General features: G+C 37.4%; 1 long non-coding RNA gene across 1 annotated transcript; it reads right to left on the reverse strand.

Annotated features, from left to right (window-relative positions):
- Positions 1-585: 585 nt before the first annotated feature.
- Positions 586-6,133, reverse strand: LOC122788827. The gene is made up of 6 exons (XR_006362747.1): positions 6,023-6,133; positions 4,949-5,056; positions 3,878-3,985; positions 2,804-2,911; positions 1,728-1,835; positions 586-759 (listed from the first exon to the last, which is right to left on the reverse strand). It is a non-coding gene; the product is annotated as an uncharacterized LOC122788827 (long non-coding RNA).
- Between the last annotated feature and the right edge of the window lie 16,151 nt (positions 6,134-22,284).

Genomic DNA, 22,284 nt, shown 5'->3' on the forward strand with positions numbered 1-22,284 from the left:
ATAGCATTAAGTTTAAAAGGGTTACTGCCGCTTTTGCGACATTACAGTACTGCATCCAGGAGTAGCCGAAATACACATTAAAACAAAACTGTTTCACCACTTCTAGCGTGGTTAGCGCTATAACAACAGTAAGATACTCATTCAGGATTAGCTAAATACATATCCATTTTACAGTGCACGATGTTCAAAGTAGACTGTGAAATACATACTTTAGTTCAAGAATTCAAAATAGACATACCACTTGGATGGGAACGCTACCTGTAGGATCCAGGTATTCTCAGGTTTTAGAAATGGCGGGTAACTGAAGTCTTATTTGAAACCTTGCTTGTGGGGGAGGAGTAATGAAATATAGCAGGGTTTCGCGGGCTTGGCTACACACTCAACAAAGGTAGATAGCTCTTTATTTTTTGGGGAAATTCAGCAGGCTATACAGCCTTATTCTGCTTTTAATTAGTACTTTACAGGCACCAATTTACAGCCTTGTTAAGCTTTAGTTATGATTTTCAGGCACCAAATATAAGTCCGTTGCAAGTCCAATTTAATTTTTTGGTGAAGTCTAAGACCTAGAGCTAATAACACTTGTAAAAGTATAACCTTGGATCCTAAAAGGCAGAGAGCTACTGAAGGCAAACGGTACTATTATTTAACAACCTGTATGTTTAAACAGTAGAAAAGCGGCGTTCTCGCTTCAGAGTCTGTAAGGGGATTAATTGTATCCTCTCATACAGGGAACAATAGGGCTGCGAATCAGGGAGCCACCTAGGATGAAAGAGGGAGGTCAGGAATAAGGTTAGAAGGCAGTGAAAAGACAGAATATGTAATCTTTATACATTGAGTACAAGTAAACTGCACAACCAACTAGCGCCTAAGGCAGTAACAATTGGTCTTCTACTCTAGTTACAAGTCGCTAACAGTAGACAGTAGATGTAGTATTTATACCTTGAGTACATGTAAAATACACCACTATATTAGAGCATAAGGCAGTAAACAATGGTTCCTCCACTCTATTAGAAAGTCGCTAACAAATGTTCGAGCATGCAGTTGAATACTAGCATAATTTGTTAAGCATGATTAGATATAGCATTAAGTTTAAAGGGGTTACTGCCACTTTTGCGACATTACAGTACTGCATCCAGGAGTAGCTGAAATACACATTAAAACAAAACTGTTTCACCACTTCTAGCGTGGTTAGCGCTATAACAACAGTAAGATACTCATTCAGGATTAGCTAAATACATATCCATTTTACAGTGCACGATGTTCAAAGTAGACTGTGAAATACATACTTTAGTTCAAGAATTCAAAATAGACATACCACTTGGATGGGAACGCCACCTGTAGGATCCAGGTATTCTCAGGTTTTAGAAATGGCGGGTAACTGAAGTCTTATTTGAAACCTTGCTTGTGGGGGAGGAGTAATGAAATATAGCAGGGTTTCGCGGGCTTGGCTACACACTCAACAAAGGTAGATAGCTCTTTATTTTTTGGGGAAATTCAGCAGGCTATACAGCCTTATTCTGCTTTTAATTAGTACTTTACAGGCACCAATTTACAGCCTTGTTAAGCTTTAGTTATGATTTTCAGGCACCAAATATAAGTCCGTTGCAAGTCCAATTTAATTTTTGGTGAAGTCTAAGACCTAGAGCTAATAACACTTGTAAAAGTATAACCTTGGATCCTAAAAGGCAGAGAGCTACTGAAGGCAAACGGTACTATTATTTAACAACCTGTATGTTTAAACAGTAGAAAAGCGGCGTTCTCGCTTCAGAGTCTGTAAGGGGATTAATTGTATCCTCTCATACAGGGAACAATAGGGCTGCGAATCAGGGAGCCACCTAGGATGAAAGAGGGAGGTCAGGAATAAGGTTAGAAGGCAGTGAAAAGACAGAATATGTAATCTTTATACATTGAGTACAAGTAAACTGCACAACCAACTAGCGCCTAAGGCAGTAACAATTGGTCTTCTACTCTAGTTACAAGTCGCTAACAGTAGACAGTAGATGTAGTATTTATACCTTGAGTACATGTAAAATACACCACTATATTAGAGCATAAGGCAGTAAACAATGGTTCCTCCACTCTATTAGAAAGTCGCTAACAAATGTTCGAGCATGCAGTTGAATACTAGCATAATTTGTTAAGCATGATTAGATATAGCATTAAGTTTAAAAGGGTTACTGCCGCTTTTGCGACATTACAGTACTGCATCCAGGAGTAGCGAAATACACATTAAAACAAAACTGTTTCACCACTTCTAGCGTGGTTAGCGCTATAACAACAGTAAGATACTCATTCAGGATTAGCTAAATACATATCCATTTTACAGTGCACGATGTTCAAAGTAGACTGTGAAATACATACTTTAGTTCAAGAATTCAAAATAGACATACCACTTGGATGGGAACGCTACCTGTAGGATCCAGGTATTCTCAGGTTTTAGAAATGGCGGGTAACTGAAGTCTTATTTGAAACCTTGCTTGTGGGGGAGGAGTAATGAAATATAGCAGGGTTTCACGGGCTTGGCTACACACTCAACAAAGGTAGATAGCTCTTTATTTTTTGGGGAAATTCAGCAGGCTATACAGCCTTATTCTGCTTTTAATTAGTACTTTACAGGCACCAATTTACAGCCTTGTTAAGCTTTAGTTATGATTTTCAGGCACCAAATATAAGTCCGTTGCAAGTCCAATTTAATTTTTTGGTGAAGTCTAAGACCTAGAGCTAATAACACTTGTAAAAGTATAACCTTGGATCCTAAAAGGCAGAGAGCTACTGAAGGCAAACGGTACTATTATTTAACAACCTGTATGTTTAAACAGTAGAAAAGCGGCGTTCTCGCTTCAGAGTCTGTAAGGGGATTAATTGTATCCTCTCATACAGGGAACAATAGGGCTGCGAATCAGGGAGCCACCTAGGATGAAAGAGGGAGGTCAGGAATAAGGTTAGAAGGCAGTGAAAAGACAGAATATGTAATCTTTATACATTGAGTACAAGTAAACTGCACAACCAACTAGCGCCTAAGGCAGTAACAATTGGTCTTCTACTCTAGTTACAAGTCGCTAACAGTAGACAGTAGATGTAGTATTTATACCTTGAGTACATGTAAAATACACCACTATATTAGAGCATAAGGCAGTAAACAATGGTTCCTCCACTCTATTAGAAAGTCGCTAACAAATGTTCGAGCATGCAGTTGAATACTAGCATAATTTGTTAAGCATGATTAGATATAGCATTAAGTTTAAAGGGTTACTGCCGCTTTGCGACATTACAGTACTGCATCCAGGAGTAGCGAAATACACATTAAAACAAAACTGTTTCACCACTTCTAGCGTGGTTAGCGCTATAACAACAGTAAGATACTCATTCAGGATTAGCTAAATACATATCCATTTTACAGTGCACGATGTTCAAAGTAGACTGTGAAATACATACTTTAGTTCAAGAATTCAAAATAGACATACCACTTGGATGGGAACGCTACCTGTAGGATCCAGGTATTCTCAGGTTTTAGAAATGGCGGGTAACTGAAGTCTTATTTGAAACCTTGCTTGTGGGGGAGGAGTAATGAAATATAGCAGGGTTTCGCGGGCTTGGCTACACACTCAACAAAGGTAGATAGCTCTTTATTTTTTGGGGAAATTCAGCAGGCTATACAGCCTTATTCTGCTTTTAATTAGTACTTTACAGGCACCAATTTACAGCCTTGTTAAGCTTTAGTTATGATTTTCAGGCACCAAATATAAGTCCGTTGCAAGTCCAATTTAATTTTTTGGTGAAGTCTAAGACCTAGAGCTAATAACACTTGTAAAAGTATAACCTTGGATCCTAAAAGGCAGAGAGCTACTGAAGGCAAACGGTACTATTATTTAACAACCTGTATGTTTAAACAGTAGAAAAGCGGCGTTCTCGCTTCAGAGTCTGTAAGGGGATTAATTGTATCCTCTCATACAGGGAACAATAGGGCTGCGAATCAGGGAGCCACCTAGGATGAAAGAGGGAGGTCAGGAATAAGGTTAGAAGGCAGTGAAAAGACAGAATATGTAATCTTTATACATTGAGTACAAGTAAACTGCACAACCAACTAGCGCCTAAGGCAGTAACAATTGGTCTTCTACTCTAGTTACAAGTCGCTAACAGTAGACAGTAGATGTAGTATTTATACCTTGAGTACATGTAAAATACACCACTATATTAGAGCATAAGGCAGTAAACAATGGTTCCTCCACTCTATTAGAAAGTCGCTAACAAATGTTCGAGCATGCAGTTGAATACTAGCATAATTTGTTAAGCATGATTAGATATAGCATTAAGTTTAAAGGGTTACTGCCGCTTTGCGACATTACAGTACTGCATCCAGGAGTAGCGAAATACACATTAAAACAAAACTGTTTCACCACTTCTAGCGTGGTTAGCGCTATAACAACAGTAAGATACTCATTCAGGATTAGCTAAATACATATCCATTTTACAGTGCACGATGTTCAAAGTAGACTGTGAAATACATACTTTAGTTCAAGAATTCAAAATAGACATACCACTTGGATGGGAACGCTACCTGTAGGATCCAGGTATTCTCAGGTTTTAGAAATGGCGGGTAACTGAAGTCTTATTTGAAACCTCGCTTGTGGGGGAGGAGTAATGAAATATAGCAGGTTTCGCGGGCTTGGCTACACCCTCAACAAAGATAGATAGCTCTTTATTTTTTGGGAAATTCAGCAGGCTATACAGCCTTATTCTGCTTTTAATTAGTACTTTACAGGCACCAATTTACAGCCTTGTTAAGCTTTAGTTATGATTTTCAGGCACCAAATATAAGTCCGTTGCAAGTCCAATTTAATTTTTGGTGAAGTCTAAGACCTAGAGCTAATAACACTTGTAAAAGTATAACCTTGGATCCTAAAAGGCAGAGAGCTACTGAAGGCAAACGGTACTATTATTTAACAACCTGTATGTTTAAACAGTAGAAAAGCGGCGTTCTCGCTTCAGAGTCTGTAAGGGGATTAATTGTATCCTCTCATACAGGGAACAATAGGGCTGCGAATCAGGGAGCCACCTAGGATGAAAGAGGGAGGTCAGGAATAAGGTTAGAAGGCAGTGAAAAGACAGAATATGTAATCTTTATACATTGAGTACAAGTAAACTGCACAACCAACTAGCGCCTAAGGCAGTAACAATTGGTCTTCTACTCTAGTTACAAGTCGCTAACAGTAGACAGTAGATGTAGTATTTATACCTTGAGTACATGTAAAATACACCACTATATTAGAGCATAAGGCAGTAAACAATGGTTCCTCCACTCTATTAGAAAGTCGCTAACAAATGTTCGAGCATGCAGTTGAATACTAGCATAATTTGTTAAGCATGATTAGATATAGCATTAAGTTTAAAAGGGTTACTGCCGCTTTTGCGACATTACAGTACTGCATCCAGGAGTAGCCGAAATACACATTAAAACAAAACTGTTTCACCACTTCTAGCGTGGTTAGCGCTATAACAACAGTAAGATACTCATTCAGGATTAGCTAAATACATATCCATTTTACAGTGCACGATGTTCAAAGTAGACTGTGAAATACATACTTTAGTTCAAGAATTCAAAATAGACATACCACTTGGATGGGAACGCTACCTGTAGGATCCAGGTATTCTCAGGTTTTAGAAATGGCGGGTAACTGAAGTCTTATTTGAAACCTTGCTTGTGGGGGAGGAGTAATGAAATATAGCAGGGTTTTGGGCTTGGCTACACACTCAACAAAGGTAGATAGCTCTTTATTTTTTGGGGAAATTCAGCAGGCTATACAGCCTTATTCTGCTTTTAATTAGTACTTTACAGGCACCAATTTACAGCCTTGTTAAGCTTTAGTTATGATTTTCAGGCACCAAATATAAGTCCGTTGCAAGTCCAATTTAATTTTTGGTGAAGTCTAAGACCTAGAGCTAATAACACTTGTAAAAGTATAACCTTGGATCCTAAAAGGCAGAGAGCTACTGAAGGCAAACGGTACTATTATTTAACAACCTGTATGTTTAAACAGTAGAAAAGCGGCGTTCTCGCTTCAGAGTCTGTAAGGGGATTAATTGTATCCTCTCATACAGGGAACAATAGGGCTGCGAATCAGGGAGCCACCTGTATGTTTAAACAGTAGAAAAGCGGGGTTCTCGCTTCAGAGTCTGTAAGGGGATTAATTGTATCCTCTCATACAGGGAACAATAGGGCTGCGAATCAGGGAGCCACCTGTATGTTTAAACAGTAGAAAAGCGGCGTTCTTGCTTCAGAGTCTGTAAGGGGATTAATTGTATCCTCTCATACAGGGAACAATAGGGCTGCGAATCAGGGAGCCACCTGTATGTTTAAACAGTAGAAAAGCGGCGTTCTCGCTTCAGAGTCTGTAAGGGGATTAATTGTATCCTCTCATACAGGGAACAATAGGGCTGCGAATCAGGGAGCCACCTGTATGTTTAAACAGTAGAAAAAAGGCGTTCTCGCTTCAGAGTCTGTAAGGGGATTAATTGTATCCTCTCATACAGGGAACAATAGGGCTGCGAATCAGGGAGCCACCTGTATGTTTAAACAGTAGAAAAGCGGCGTTCTCGCTTCAGAGTCTGTAAGGGGATTAATTGTATCCTCTCATACAGGGAACAATAGGGCTGCGAATCAGGAGCCACCTGTATGTTTAAACAGTAGAAAAGCGGCGTTCTCGCTTCAGAGTCTGTAAGGGGATTAATTGTATCCTCTCATACAGGGAACAATAGGGCTGCGAATCAGGGAGCCACCTGTATGTTTAAACAGTAGAAAAGCGGCGTTCTCGCTTCAGAGTCTGTAAGGGGATTAATTCTATCCTCTCATACAGGGAACAATAGGGCTGCGAATCAGGGAGCCACCACTTGGATGGGAACGCTACCTGTAGGATCCAGGTATTCTCAGCATGGTATGAGGTATAACCTAGTAGTGCTGGGGTGCTCTCGGGAGCCTTGAACCAGGTTTCTGTTACTGCACAGATATCAATATTCTCTATACTGAGGAGAGCCTCGAGTGCATGCATCTTGAGGTTTAGACTTCTGGCGTTGAGCAGCATTACCCTTAGTTTCTTTTTCCTTGTGTTGTCTATGGAGGTGGGTTTGTCTTTTGAGCCTTGCCTAAAAAAGGCACTATGGGAGTGGCAAGAGCCTTAGCCAGTATTCGAAAGCCCAGGGGTGACAGATACAAGCCGTCCCTAGTGAAGCAATGTGGCTTGTCGAGCATGTCATCCCAGGATGACAGACACTGGATCTCCTTTGAATGACACCAATACTTTAGCCAATTGTTAAAATTGATCATTTTGTCTTTATACTGTGGTATCATTCTTGGTGAGGGTAAGATGCTACTCAAGGTCCAGGTCATACCGACCTGGGCTACATGATCAGAGAGCTCCTCTACGTCTCTTTTCACATAGTCCAGGGAGGTACGTCTCGGGTCATTCACACCAGCATGGACAATGATGGGAGTCATATACGTACCTGCTTTGGAGTGACCTGAGTGCTTGTGTTATGTGGCGGATCCTGGCACCAGACAGGCAGCTTTCGGTGACCTTCTCCTTGTTCAGTCTGGTGAGTGGGACATCAGTGTGTCTGACAATAGAGTCACCTATTACAAGTGTATTTGGTGTGTTGTTTAGCCTTAAGGGCTGTGACTGTGTGGCACACTGACTTTGTGAACTATATGATACGTGGGTATTGTTGTGGGGTAGCGGTTGCTTGGATGTCTGCTTTGGAGGTCTCTGCTGTTTGGGCAGATTTTTATTTAGAGCCTCCGAGTATGTTTTTGTGTGTTTATGTGTTTGGTTTGCTGATGCGATAGGTCTATGTGAGACTGGATTTGTGGTGCGTGTGGTTACCTTCTCCTCCTGACTGACTGTGCCAGTACTGGGTTGAGAGAGCTCAGCCTCCAGTTTGGCTATATAGTTGCATCTCTCTCACATATATTTGAGCTTCTTGGGAGGAGGAGAGGGTGGTCTGTGTACATAAGGGCAGTTGGTAACATTGCCTCAAGATTCCCAGATTCACCAGCTGCACTGGAGAGTAAACCCGAAACTGACCTTTGGACATGCCAGAATAGTATAAGGAACTACTTTTTGATTGATCAGAAAGGACCAATAGGGAGCCAAGTACTTAAAGGGAGTGTAAGAGGGTGTAGTGCTTTAGTTTATTAGTGTTTACTTATAAGATTACTTATACGAGCAAGTGCAAGGCTTTGGAATGAAAATAGAGTGCTTACTTTGAGATTTAGAACAGTTCTAAGGGAAAAAGTGAAGAGCAGACTTTATGGAGCCGGGAATAGTTTAGACCTGTTTAAGAGGAGCTGCACGATGCTGGTTTTAAAGCAGGGAATCTGAAAGAGATAGGAATTGACCCAAAACGGCCAATAAGCTACGAGATTCAGGGCTGAGACCACTCCTCCAGGGACAGATAGGCTGCTCAAAGCTCCCCACTCTCACTGGTGAACAGAGAAGCTTCCTCCAATCCAAGTAAGGATATGGGCAACACAGGAAACTATACCACAGTCCGGAATTCAGCAAAGCCTGAAATCTGGACTAATCTAGTTCAGCAAGGCGGGAAAATAATTTTTTGTTTTTGTTTTTTTTTCAGGAAACAGCAGAAAAACACACAGAAAACACTGTAAATGCTATAAACAGGCTAGCGCACTTTAGTGTGTAGCCTACAACAGTTATACAATACAAAAATGACTTAAAATTATATAAAACAAGTGCAAAAACTGTAAAAAGCAGAAAGGCAGATGCAATTGAAACTTTTTAAAGCACAGATCAGTTAGAAACTCTCTTTTTAGGCGGGAAAAGGCAGTTGGAGCAAAAAAACAGAGAAAAAATACTTAAATCTGGAAAAGTCTCTCTTGGGTCTCTCTGTTGCCTGTATCACTCTGCAGGACACCACAAGGAGCTGTGCTGAGTTGTATACTGGCGCAAAACTGCGCAAATGTGGGTTTTAAAGCAGGGAAACTGAAAGAGATAGGAATTGACCCAAAATGGCCAATAAGCTACTAGTTTCAGGGCTGAGACCACTCCTCCAGGGACAGATAGGCTGCTCAAACCTCCCCACTCTCACTGGTGAACAGAGAAGCTTCCTCCTATCCAAGTAAGGATATGGGCAACACAGGAAACTATACCACAGTCCGGAATTCAGCAAAGCCTAAAATCTGGACTAATCTAGTTCAGCAAGGTGGGAAAAGAGAATATTTTTTTTTTTTTTTTTTTTTTTTTTTTTTCAGGAAACGGCAGGAAAATGTACAGAAAACACTGTAAATGCTATAAACAGGCTAGCGCACTTTAGTGTGTAGCCTACAACAGTTATACAATGCAAAAATGACTTAAAATGATATAAAACAAGTGCAAAAACTGAAAAAAGCAGAAAGGCAAATGCAATTTAAACTTTTTAAAGTACAGATCAGTTTTTGCACTTGATATGCTTTATTTTAAGTGTCCTTGCACTTTGTTACAAAAGGGTAAAGAGACTGATGTTATGTAAACAAGCTAATCTATTGCTAGGAATGTATGCCAATCACTGGTGTGGTGAGTGTGCCAAGATGTAGCTGTGTCTAAGTATACATGTAAATATATGGGTAGGTAGACTGCAAAGCATAGCTTAGTGAGACTGAATGGAGTGGAGATTTCCCCAGTAGTGTAATTCCAAGAAACAAATCTGTGGACTGTTTCTGTATAGCTCTGTAGCCCAAAAATCACTTTATAGAATTGGCTTTCTGGACAATATTGTGGCTCAGTTTTCCTTAACCTTTCCATTAACATGCTGTTTGCTTGTATAGTTGTAATTACTTTGTTTAAATTTTGCCTGCAGATTGTTACAAAAATGTAAGAATAAAAATGCTTACTCAGACTGGTGGGACTGTTTTGAAAATGTCAACGAAGCAAATGGATGAAGATAAAAATGTTGCACATCACATGCCTTGATGTGGCAAAAACCTCTGACATAATATCCCTCTCAGGCATAGTAGAAAAGCTAAGTAGATTGAGAATAAACCCCTATGTCACCTGCTGGATTGCTAACAAGCTCACATATTGGATGCAGGAAATAAAAGTAGGGATGTTACCTCCACAAAGACAGGGTTCTGTGCTGGACCTTCTTCTGTTTGCCATCTATTTCTCTGAAGTAAAAGCCAATACCAAAGTGCTCTGGTTGACTAAGTTTGCATATTGCTGCAAGTTAGGAGCAGTCACAGAATCCCCAGATGACTTAGACATCCCATAGGAAGGTTTGTCCCAAATAAATAACTGCTGCCAAAATCATGGAGTGAAATTAAATGCCAAAAAAAGATGGTGCATCTTTTGGGAAATCATCTAACCATTGGCAATACCATAAAATTCAATGCACCCTTAAGAGATGACCCAGTTGTTTGGGATTAGGGAACTTATGTGGTCAGTGATCTAACTTTTGATCAACATGTGTCCATTATCGCAAGAAAGTCCTTCTATTTTTTGTACAGTTTATAAACAAAGGGAATGTGCCAAGATCCAGGGATGTCACTGTCCCCCTTTCTTCAGCACTCTTTGGGTCAGTCATTGAGTATAATGCCCCCTTTGGCATGTATTTGCCCAGACATATGCAACAACTGGAACAATCACAGATATGCCTTACTAAAAGGATGCAAAGCCTAAACAATATGTCCTGCATTGATGCACTCTAATCTGTCACAATGCTTGTTATCGCACGGACATTGATGCACTCTAATCTCTGTCACAATGCTCGTTATCCCACAGACTGATAAGAGGTGACCTGTGTCTGGCATGCAAGGCATCTCCCAACCCTATACTGACAGATTTACTTCACATCAGCAAGTCAAATGGCATCAGAACTACTTGGTCTAGGAATTTAAATTTCTGTAACATCAACAGAATAGTTTGGAGGGACAGGTATATCACACAGAGGATACTACTGCTCTGGAACAGTCCACATAAAACAAAGCTCATCCTGTTTATATTCAAGCAAAACTTGGATCTATGGATGGGAAATAGAAAATTTATCCTAGGACTGCCCCCTGTACTACTAATTTACTTATTTATTTATAGGCATTTGATTACTGGGAAAGGCCTGCTGGGTAGTAGCCCCTTTTCAGTACAGACCCAGGGAGAAAAACTTCAAAGTATTACAAAACATTTTAATAGTAATAAATTTACAGTCTTTAAAAATAATACAAAAATCAAATACAGTTAACATAATTATACCAAATTAGACATAATATGAAAACATTGGTTAAGAATAGCTACAAGTTATATGACAATGATTTAATAGTTAGAGAATTTTTAACCAGTTTATAAAGAAATCAAAAGATAAGTTAGTATAATACAAACAGGAATTGAAATACAAAATGAGAAAAAAATCAGGCTTCTGGTATATTTAGAGAGTAGGAAGTGTGTGAAGAAGAGTGAGGAAGGAGGTGTAAGGTAAAAATAGGTATTTGTTCACATTTAGGGAGATAGTTTACCCTGGTATTTTGTAAGAATAGAGGCAGCCTTTGGCTAGGAAGTCTTTCAGAACGGTTTTGAAAGATGGGAGGGAGGGTATTGACCCGATGGATATAGATAAGGAGGTTCCAGGCCTTAGCAACATGGTGCAGATAATGCCCAAGAGATTTCACAGGTTTGTGGACAGAGCAGATTTTGATCATGGATTGTAATGACCCACTAGGAACATAGTTGTTTAGAAGGTTATTTAGTGGTGAACAAGCAGATGGAATCTGGATAATTTTATGGGTGGCAAAAAGTTGTGTATATGTTAGTTGATGGGTAGTTCTAATCAGTTTAGACTTTTTTGTGCTATACATTGGGGGGTTTTGAAAGGGGCATTTGCTGCAAATTTAGCAACTTTGTTATAGCATTGTTTAGGTTTTGATTTTCATGATGTTTGAAGGTTAGTAAGGATGGGAGCACCATAATGAAGTATAGAGAGGAGATACATAGTGGGTTGTTTCAGTGAAAATGGTTTTGGCTCTGTAAAGCTAGGTTTCAATGAGTTTTTCTTCAATTTTGTATATGCAGGTTGAATTTAAGATCATCCACTATCATCCTTAATAATTTTCTATGCAAAGTGACTTTAATGTTTGTATTATCAAGAGAGAGGACTTTAAATTTTGTTTTTTCATTGGAAAGGGATTTGGGGAAAAATAGTACGTTTATTTTAGGGTTGAGCATGTGTTGTTGGTTACAAAGCTTGTTTCAGTTGCTGTTAAGGTTTCCTGAGTAATTTTTTTGAGGTGTGCCACATTCTCAGTTGTGCAAATGAATGTGGAGTTATTTGCATACTATATTAGGGATGCCAGTTGTGTGGATGTTTTTAGGGTGTTTGTCAAAATGTTAAAGAGGAGGGGACCAAGGACAGAGCCTTGTAGTATAACGGTGGTGACTGGGAGGTATGGAGAGGGGGTGGAGTGCCATTTGACTGACTGAATGACTGATGCATGTTGGATAGGTGGTAGCTTTTAGTCTATAGAAAGGTGGGCTGGGAGAGATCTAATGAGGATATTTAAAGTACACATTTGCTGTGACAAACCATAACAAAGGCTTTAGACAATTCTAGAAATAAGGAGGAGACTAGTTTGCCATTATCTCTAGCTTTATTGACAGCATCTGTATAGGTTTACGTGCAGTATTAGTAATGTCAAAGGGACAGAAGCAATGTTGTTTGGGGGGATAGGAGTTTTTTCCTGCAGAAGACAGCTTATTAGTTATGGATTATATTTTTCAGGTATTTCAGAGATCGGAGATATGATTGCTATGGGTCTAAATTTAGTAATGCCTGCTGAATTTCCTCCTTTATGCAGAGAGATAACGACTGACTTTTTTCCCCAGAGAGACTGAATGTGATACTCCTGGACTGACCTAATTATAAGGATTGAGACAGGGTAGGCAATGCTGTCTGCTGCTGTTTTAAGGTATTCACTTGGAAGGTCATCAGGTAAAGTAGAGCATGGTTTGAGTTTATTTAAGAATAGTTTTATGTAGAATGTGGGCACAGGCTTGAAGGTGAAAGTGAATGTGGTGATACATGACTGCTGGGCAGGGTTAGTATCCAATGTTGGGGAATCCTTGGCTAGAGATGCTAAACTATCTATGAAATGAGAGTTGAATTGTTTTGTGGTTTCGAGTGATTAGTTATTAGGAGAGGGGTTAGGGTTGAATATATGGCTGGAATGCAAAATTTCTTTAATGGCTGTCCAGAATTTTTAGGGTTGTGTTTACTATTATTTTGAAAGTTAGTATAGTTAGCGGTTTTCATTACTTTGCTTTTTAGTACCATTTTAAAGCTTTCTGAAGTTTAAGATATCGTCGTGTTCTATATTTTTGCCATTCTTTCCATGCTTTCTCTATCTTGCATTAGCATCTACTCGTTTTGCATAGCCAGACTGCATCATATATTTTTAGTCTCTTCCTTCTAGGAGGTGCAAAGCTATTTAGGATATTCAGGAAAATTATACTGAATTCATTCACAGCATTATCTAAAGTAAGGATTCTTAGGAAGCACCAGTTAATACAGAATAGGTTAGCAGTGAACATTTCTGGGTTAAACTTGGAAAGGATAAGTGTTGTTTTATAAACATGCTGGTTAAGTTGGTGTGTGAGATGTCTGATTGTATAGCTCAGAAGATGATCACTGAGACACTCGGATATTGTACCTGAGGGTGGTGTATTTGCTAGGGTCCGATACTAGGATTCAGTCTAATAGGGAATTTAATGTCTTGCTATATTGTGTAGAGCTATTAATTAGTTGTGTGAAACCAAATAAGTTCAAACTAGATATAGGGTAGCTAGAGTTTATGTCCAACCAATTGACTTTCACATCACCTAGTAGTATTTTTTCTAGTGGAATTGTTATGGATATCCAACTTTGGATATCTTACAGTATTGCTGCTATGACGGATGTAACGAACATTAATACATATTTGTTTATAACTGTAATTTCAGGAAAGTTATAAGAAACTCTACTGAATTGAATTTTGGTATTGGTTTGTTCTAAGGGGAAATGTGGCAGTTGTTGGCAAATATTAAAGCAATACCACAGCCTTTCCTCTTTATACAGTCAGTATGGATATTATAACCGGAAGGTGTAATGCTGGAGTCATTTATGCTGGGTTTAAGCCAAGTTTCAGTTACAGTGAGAATATCAGGCTTATAATGGGTAACCCAGGCATGTAGTTCAGAAATGTTATTTCTTACGCTTCTGAAATTTATGGAACCAGAAGTTAGATTAATGTGGTTGGGGTGTGACCATTGTAGGATTAGATTACTGTGTGGAAGAGAATTGTCTTGATGTTTATTGAGATAGGTGGGGCCAGGATTAGGGTGAATGTCTTCTGCTAGAAGGATTTTAGTATATTGGGGAATTACTGATACATGTTTTAGTATTTTTCCACTTAATTTTGTTTTGGTTTGGTTTGAGTTAAAATGGAGTTAATAAATCTATATTTGGAGTCAAGGTAGGGGGCATCATTAAATAGGTTTGGTGTGAATAGATGGTTGAGACAGAGTTGGAGATAATATTGAGAGCTGTTACTGAGTCATGGTAGGATGAGGTAAAATTATAACTGAGAGTAATCAGTTTATAGCAAATACAAAACATTTAGCAGAGAGGTACCAAGTAGAACAGGTTTTCCTTCATTTCCTGAGTGCAGAAACCTGTTAGCCAGAAAGACTAAAAGTAAATAGCATATACAGTGTAATCCATTGCTCAAGACAAAGGACAGGCACAGCTCCTAAATGCTTTTTCTAGGCATTGATCCCCCTCAAATTATATATGGTATGTTGTTGTGTCTTTCGGCTTTTCCCGGTTAGGGGTCGCCACAGTGGAACTCCGGTCCGCTAATGATTGGCAGTTGATTTTTACGTGCTGAGTTGCCAGCCCTAACGCACAACCCTCAACGAAGGTACGCCCATTCACGCATGTCTTCACGCAGAAGACGCACTAGCTGAGAGTCGAATGGTATAATCCTAGTTTTTATCACTAGAGGTAATATGTAATTATAGACCATAGGATGGGCAAGGCCTGTCTAACACCAAATGGAATAGATCAATTCAAGCAGCAAAAGGGAAACTGACTAGGCTGAAAATGGCCCTGAAGGACAGTGAGCGTAGTTCTTACCTACAAACCACTTCCTTTAAAAGGTCACAAATAACCTCTTGCTTTCCTATCGGCAGTAAGTATAAAATGAGTAGGATAATAACATGCAGCCTTGTTGCACTGTTATTCCAGTTTTAAGCCATATAGAGTTCTAACCATTCCTTTTTGTTGTGCATACAGATTCCTCAGGAGGTAAATAATGTGACCCAGTATCCCCATTTCTGTAAGAACTCTCTACACTTACTTACGTATACTCTAAGGCATTAATATAGTCTATAAAAAAGAAATATATATATATTTTTTAGTTTCCTTACTTTCTCTGTTAGCCAGTGATGTAGGCAATTTGATCTCTGGTTCCTATGCTTCTTCTAAAACCATCTTACAACTCTGGGGCTGCATGTTGCTGGAGTCTGGGTTGCAGGATCTTGAGCTTTATAGTTTGTTAACTTATGAAATAAGTGTAATTGTTTCATAACTTGAGCACTTTAGCACTGCCCTTTTTTGAGATTGCAATATAGTCTAGATTTTCCATTTTTTGTGTGTTTACATTCTTTTTTTTTTTAATTAATTTAGTTAATCAATAAAACACATCAATTTTATACTGAAATTGCATTAACATAAGAAAAAATCAACAATAAATGTTACTAATAAAGCAAATAACATATCAACTATGTACAAGGTGTCTACAAGTCAACATTAAAACAAATTAGATGTTTAACAGCTATTATATTTATATATGTTTAAATGTTCATTTGTTTAATACTCTTTCAAGTTTCATCTATGAAGTTAACGAAGTAGTTATTCTAGTGGTTTTCCCTTTAATTGTTAGTATTTCCATCTGACACATTTTGATTGTAATATTGAAGTATTCTTACATAGTTGGTGTGGTTGTGCTTTTCCAATTTTTTGTTACAGTTAGTAAGTCAAGTCCAGAGAAGTGAATAGTCTACTCTTTAACACAGTTAAGTACTGGTATATTAAACAAAATTAATGACTTTTTAGACTGAAGTTATCAGTAAATAGAGCCTGTAAGAAAACATTAACATCACACCAAAAAGATTTAATTACATCACAATCATAAACCATGTGTTGCCAGTTCACCACAACATCTAGTTTGCATCTCCAACAATTAGTTTCTTTTTTTTTTTTATATCCTCTGTATTGTATGTAGAGTGATAAATGCCTTGTTCAGAAATATCCATGAATATAATTTCCACCTCAAAGATGTTGAGGTTAGTGAAGAAGAAGTAAGAAAATGTTTTTCTCACTATCTCTTGGATGATCATCGTTAATAGTCACAAAATAATATCAATATTTTTCATCATAACTCCTATTTTGGCTCCACAGCTAATGTTTTTTAACACATGGATAACTTTTATATTAGCAGTTAGACTGGACTTAGATCCCAGGCATGCATTTTGTAAAAGCATCTTTTTGTAACCATTTATATCACTGTTTAAAATATATATGTCCTTAATTACTGTATTTTCACACACACTGTTTTGTGACTGTATATTTGTCTTTACCATTTATTTTCTCTTTGACTACAATGTTAATACATCTCAAACTCTATTAATATTGTAAACATTATTAGTAGTATTCAGTATTTAGTTCACTCTACTCTATGTCAGGAGGTTTTCTCACTGGGTCTCTGCTGAAAATGGGCATCTAGCCCAGTCGGACATCACCCAGAAAACAAATGTAATAAATAAATAAAAATAAAATATTTTCCATTAATAAATTCTGTCTTAGTTTTGACTATTTTGTAAATTTTAGACAGGCATCATTTTTCGGGAGGGTCTTTATACATTGATATTATTAAATATTCAATTAAGTTAGGAATCTCTTTTTAATTGTTGAGTGCATTAATGTGATTCTTCTTTCCATAGCAAATCTACAATTTTGAATATCAAGCCATATTCTAGTGTCTAAATTAAATTTCCTTAAAATACAGTCAAACAGATAGATTTTTTCTTTGTCCATAATTGAAACAAGTTAATTGCTTTTCTTTAAATTTGTTCATCGAGAATGCATTAAATGTAATAATGCTATTCTGTGTATTTGCTATTGGAAAAATTAAAATTAGCCATACTGCATATTCAGGTATCCTAAAGACAAGATTTTTGAAGCTAGAGATTGTTATTGTAATGTATGATGACTTTGTTAATAGTTTTTGTTGTGCAACAATATGATCTTTTAGTAGCCAGAGAAAACTGTTATTGTATATTTTATTATAGTTATTAAATTTCAACTGGTTATTTTTTAATATTAAATATTCTTGTATATTTTTCCATTTAGCTGAATATTTATTGTACATCCATAGGGTAACTGTTTTAATGATAGCTGATATAGAATAAGAATCTATGTCTGGCAGACTTATTCCCCCAAATTGCCAACTATGTTGAAATTTGAGTGCTATTCTTGGTCTATTAGGATACCAAAGAAATTTAAGTATTAGTGAATTAAATTCTTTCAGATATTGCTTAGGGTTGGGCAGAGCTAATGATTGTATTATGTATAATATTTTAGGTAATATTATAATTTTTATGATCAACAGTCTGTCTTCCATTGTAAATGTAAATGTATTCCATTTTGTAGCAAGACTCTTAATTTTATCTTTGCTTTCATTGTGATTTACACTAACTATATCATTTAAGTTCTTAGATAACTTTATAACTAGATATTTTATTTTACCATCCTTAACTAAATGTTTAGTGAATTCCTCTGCAACATTATTAATGTTGGAATTAATGCATAACATTTTTGCCTTATCTTCATTAAATTTTAACCCAGATATAGACTGAAATTTTTTAATAATTTTAAAAAGATTACTAAGAGAATTTGTGTTACCATTTAGTGTCAATAACATATCATCGGCAAATAATAGTATTTTTGAGTTTAGATTATGTCCAAATTGAATTCCTTTAATTTTTGAATTCACTCTTATGTGGTTCGCAAAAGGTTTCGCAATTAAAGTGAATTTATATAAGCTAGTGATTTAGAATACAAATTTTAATGAGCTGTTGAAAATATGATGGAAAATTACATTCTTGTAAAACCAATAGAAGATAATCCCAATTAACTGTGTCAAAAGCACAATTTATGTCCAAGCTTACCAATGTTAGAAGTTGCTTCATATTATTAGCATAATCATTTATAGTTAATATTCTTTTCATGTTGTCTTAAGTGTTTCTATTCTTTATAAAGCCTGTTTGGTCATTATTAATTAAGCAAGGCAAAAACTGTTGAAACCTATTTGCAATGATGGACATGCATAATTTATAATCAACATTTAACACGGATATTGGTCTATATGAAATACATTCAGATGGATTTTTGTCTGATTTTAGTACTGGAGATATGAATGTGCATTTCCAACAGGGTGGAGTTATTTTTAGATCTTTTACTGATTGAAAAGTATGAAGTAAGATATGTAGGACCTTTTTCAACAAAAGTTTATAAAGCTCTGGTATTATGCCATCATTATCTGGTGCTTTATAAGCTTTCAATCTTGCTATTTGGTTGGTAAGCTCATTCATGGTTACAGATTTGCCAATTATTTTCAAATGCTGTTCCAGTAATTTGTTTTTTGTGTATTTATTAATATTTTTTTCATAACTTCTACTGAGTCTATATTAGGATTAACTTCACTGATGTTTTTGAAATGCCTTCTAAACTCATTAAGTATGTCCTCTATTGCTGTGACTTTTTTCTTTTTCTCTGAACTATATATTTATTTTATATGATTTATTTTTATCATTTTAGTTCTATAGGCTATTTTACATACTGACTGAATTTGTAGAATAATTTATTAATCTTGACTTTATGATTTAATATTTCTAAATATTTGCTTTGTAATTCATTATTTTTCTAGTTTATTGTTATTAATTTGAGTCTCTCTTTAAATTATCACAGTTTCTTATAATTCTTTTAAGTCCGTATGCCCATTCTTTTCTTTTTATTCAATACCAATTAGTAATTTTTTCTGTATAAATGTGCCTTGAACGTGTCCCATAAGTATGCCTCTGTAATTTCAGGAGTATTATTACATTCTAAGTGTTAATCTCTTCAATAAAAATTCTTTAAAATCCTTTAAATTAGTGATGTAAGACTGTATTCTTTTAATATGAATGCTATTAAAACTCTTTATAAGGTCAAATGTTACGGCATTATGATCTGATTTAGGACACACTATTTACTATTTTAAGACTAAATCAATCAACTGTAGATTGGGTACCATATCTATTTGAAAACTGAGTAAAACTAAGAATTGGTAAGATCATTAGTAAATTGATGAAATTTAATAATGACTTAGTGGTAGTTGATATTCTTCTTTTTCCTTTTGTATTAGAGTCCTTTTCATGTAATATACAACTGAAATCTCCAGCAATAATAAGACTTCCTTTTGCATGTTGTAGAATCATATCTAAACGAGTCTTGTTGTTTTAACTCCTAATGCTGGAATCCAATATATATTTATGAGAGAATATATTTTCCTATTAACTAGTATATTAACTAAACAAAAAAAGAAGTTATGTCTTACCATAACGTTCCATCTGTGTTGTAGATCTTAGTTCATTCAATACAGATAGTTCCTCAGTTTCATCCTCGGAACCGATACGGCTGTTTTCCAGCTCACGCAAGTCAAAAACTCTCAGCTAAGAACCTACTCAGAATGCCCCTCTCCTAGATACTCCAGATCGAGTTTGTCTGCCCTAGATAAAAGATGTAGTAATATGAAAAAAGGTAGGAGGCTCTGTCTGAGCAAATACCCTAACCAGGAGTTCCTAAAGTCCACCAGGAATCCAGGAAGGGAGAAGGAGGGCAGGAAGTAATGAATGAACAAAGATCTACAAAACAGATGGAACGTTATGGTAAGACATAACTTCTTTATCTGATGTTGTAAATCTTTGTTCATACATTACAGATAGGACTGAGTCCCCAGCTACTGGAGTCCTGGGTGGCCCTAAGGAAAGATGTTCCTGAGCACCACAGAACCAAAAAATGCTCATTTCCCAGAGTCCAAATCCAATTTGTAATGAGATATGAAGGTATGAGGTCTTGCCCAAGTGGCTGCTGCGCACATATCATCCATAGAAGCTCTGGAATGAAAAGCTACTGAAGTAGCCATAGATCTGGTAGAATGAGCCTTTATTCTGGACAGTAAGGGTAGCTAATTCTGTTGGTAGATAAAAGTAATGACGTTTCTAAGGCAAGTCACTTTGGAAACCAGTTTACCCAATCTGGGTCCTGCAAAGGCCACAAACAATTGGTCTGTTTTCCTGAAAGATTTAGTCCTGTCCAAATAACAACGAATCTGCCGGTGCACATCAAGGGTGTGCAAAAGGTACTCCCCTCTATTAGAATGCCTTGGGAAGAAAAACGGCAGGTCAATAGATTGGTTAATGGAAAAGCCAGAAATTACCTTGGGGAAGAAAGAAGGGTCAGTACGAAGGGATACCCCATCTGTGTGGAAGATCAAGTAAGGACTCTTGACACTCAAGGCTTGTAGCTCAGATACTCTTCTCGCTGAGGTAAGTGCTACTAGAAGTATGGTTTTCCATGACAAAAATTTCAAATCACATGAATCAAAAGGCGTGAAGGGAGAGCCTGAAGCACCAGAGTCACATCCCAGAGTTCTAAGGGAGGCTTGACCGGAGGTTTAACATGTAATACTCCCTTCAAAAAGGTCTTGCATAGGCGGTGTGACATAACTGAAGAATTATCAAGACCATTATGAAAACTGGCGATAGCTGCTAAATGTACAGTGATCACTGAAGCTGAGGCTCCTGCATGTAGAAGAGTAGTCAAGTACTGTAGAATATTCTGAATAGGCATAGGGAAAGGGTCTAAGTTCTAGTCTTTGGCCCAAATAGAGAACCTAGTCCATTTACTAGAATAAACCTTTCTAGTGGAAGGTTTGTGTGAGGCCAGAAGAATTTCACGAATAGGAGATGGAATGTCCAGCAGCCAGCTGTGAGGTTGAGACTGTGCAGTTTCGGATGAATCATTTTATTTATTTATTTTATTTTATTTTACATTTGTTGACCGGGCTAGTCCAACTGGATTGTTGTCCATTTTCAGTGGAGGCCCGGGGAGAAAAGCTCCACAGATTAAAGCATGGTTATAGAAATACATGTAAAATAATCACTTATGATAAAGGCAAAGAGCAAAAATACAAGGATATTAGTTCAGGTCAGGTAATGCCAATCTAACAAAAAAACAAATAATACCAACTATGTAATACTAATTATGTAATTAAAACAAGAGAATAAATTTTAACAACAGTAGTAACAATAGAATCATAAAGTTATTTGTGATTAGAGAGAAAGATTGTTAAGTAAATACAAATATAGTTGAAAGATGAAAGTAGGTTAGTCTGGATTGGTACAAGAGCAGAGCCAGAAATTGTTCAGATGTGAAAGAAGTTGTTTCTTAAAGAAAGGAAAAGTGGCTAGTGAGGAGATATGTAAGGGAAGGTTATTCCATATTTTGCCAACTGAATCAATCCCAGAGGATGGGATAACAGGTCCTGGGAATGATCCAGGATTCACGGGCTGTGAATCAGATGAGGCCATAGAAACAGGAACCAGACTTGACGTGGCCAGTAGGGAGCAATGAGGATCACTTTGCTTTTCAACCTCTGAGCTTTCTGGAGAAATTTTGGAATGAGGGGAAAGGTATACAGAAGACCCGGAGCCAATGGTGCGTTAGAGCGTCCCTCGGTGGTTCCCCCTGGGGGGGGGGGGATCAAGGCAAAATAGCTCCTGCATTTGTAGTTCAGGGGGAAGTGAACAGGTCGCAGCAAGGCTTGCCCCAATGTTGGAAGATCTGATCTGATCTGCTATTACAGGGTTGAGGGACCACTCGTGAGGCATCAGGATGTTCCTGCTCAGATTGTCCACAATAAGGTTGGAACTCTCGGGAATGTGCATTGCTATAAGAAAGCAATTGGAAGCCATCACCCAGTCCCAAATCCTCATGGCTTCCTGACACAGGCAGTAAGATCTGGTTCAGCCTTGCTTGTTAATATACCAGATGACTGACATGTTGTCTGACTAAACTGCAATGGTCCTCGAGGGTAGGGATGCATGGAATGCTTGCAACTCTAAGAGAACTGCCCTCAGTTATGTGCAAGTTGGCCTCGATGTGGGTCCAGGT

The sequence above is a fragment of the Protopterus annectens genome, chromosome 14.part0, assembly GCF_019279795.1.
Source record: "Protopterus annectens isolate FY-2018-M chromosome 14.part0, PAN1.0, whole genome shotgun sequence".
NCBI classification, from domain to species: Eukaryota; Metazoa; Chordata; order Ceratodontiformes; family Protopteridae; genus Protopterus; species Protopterus annectens.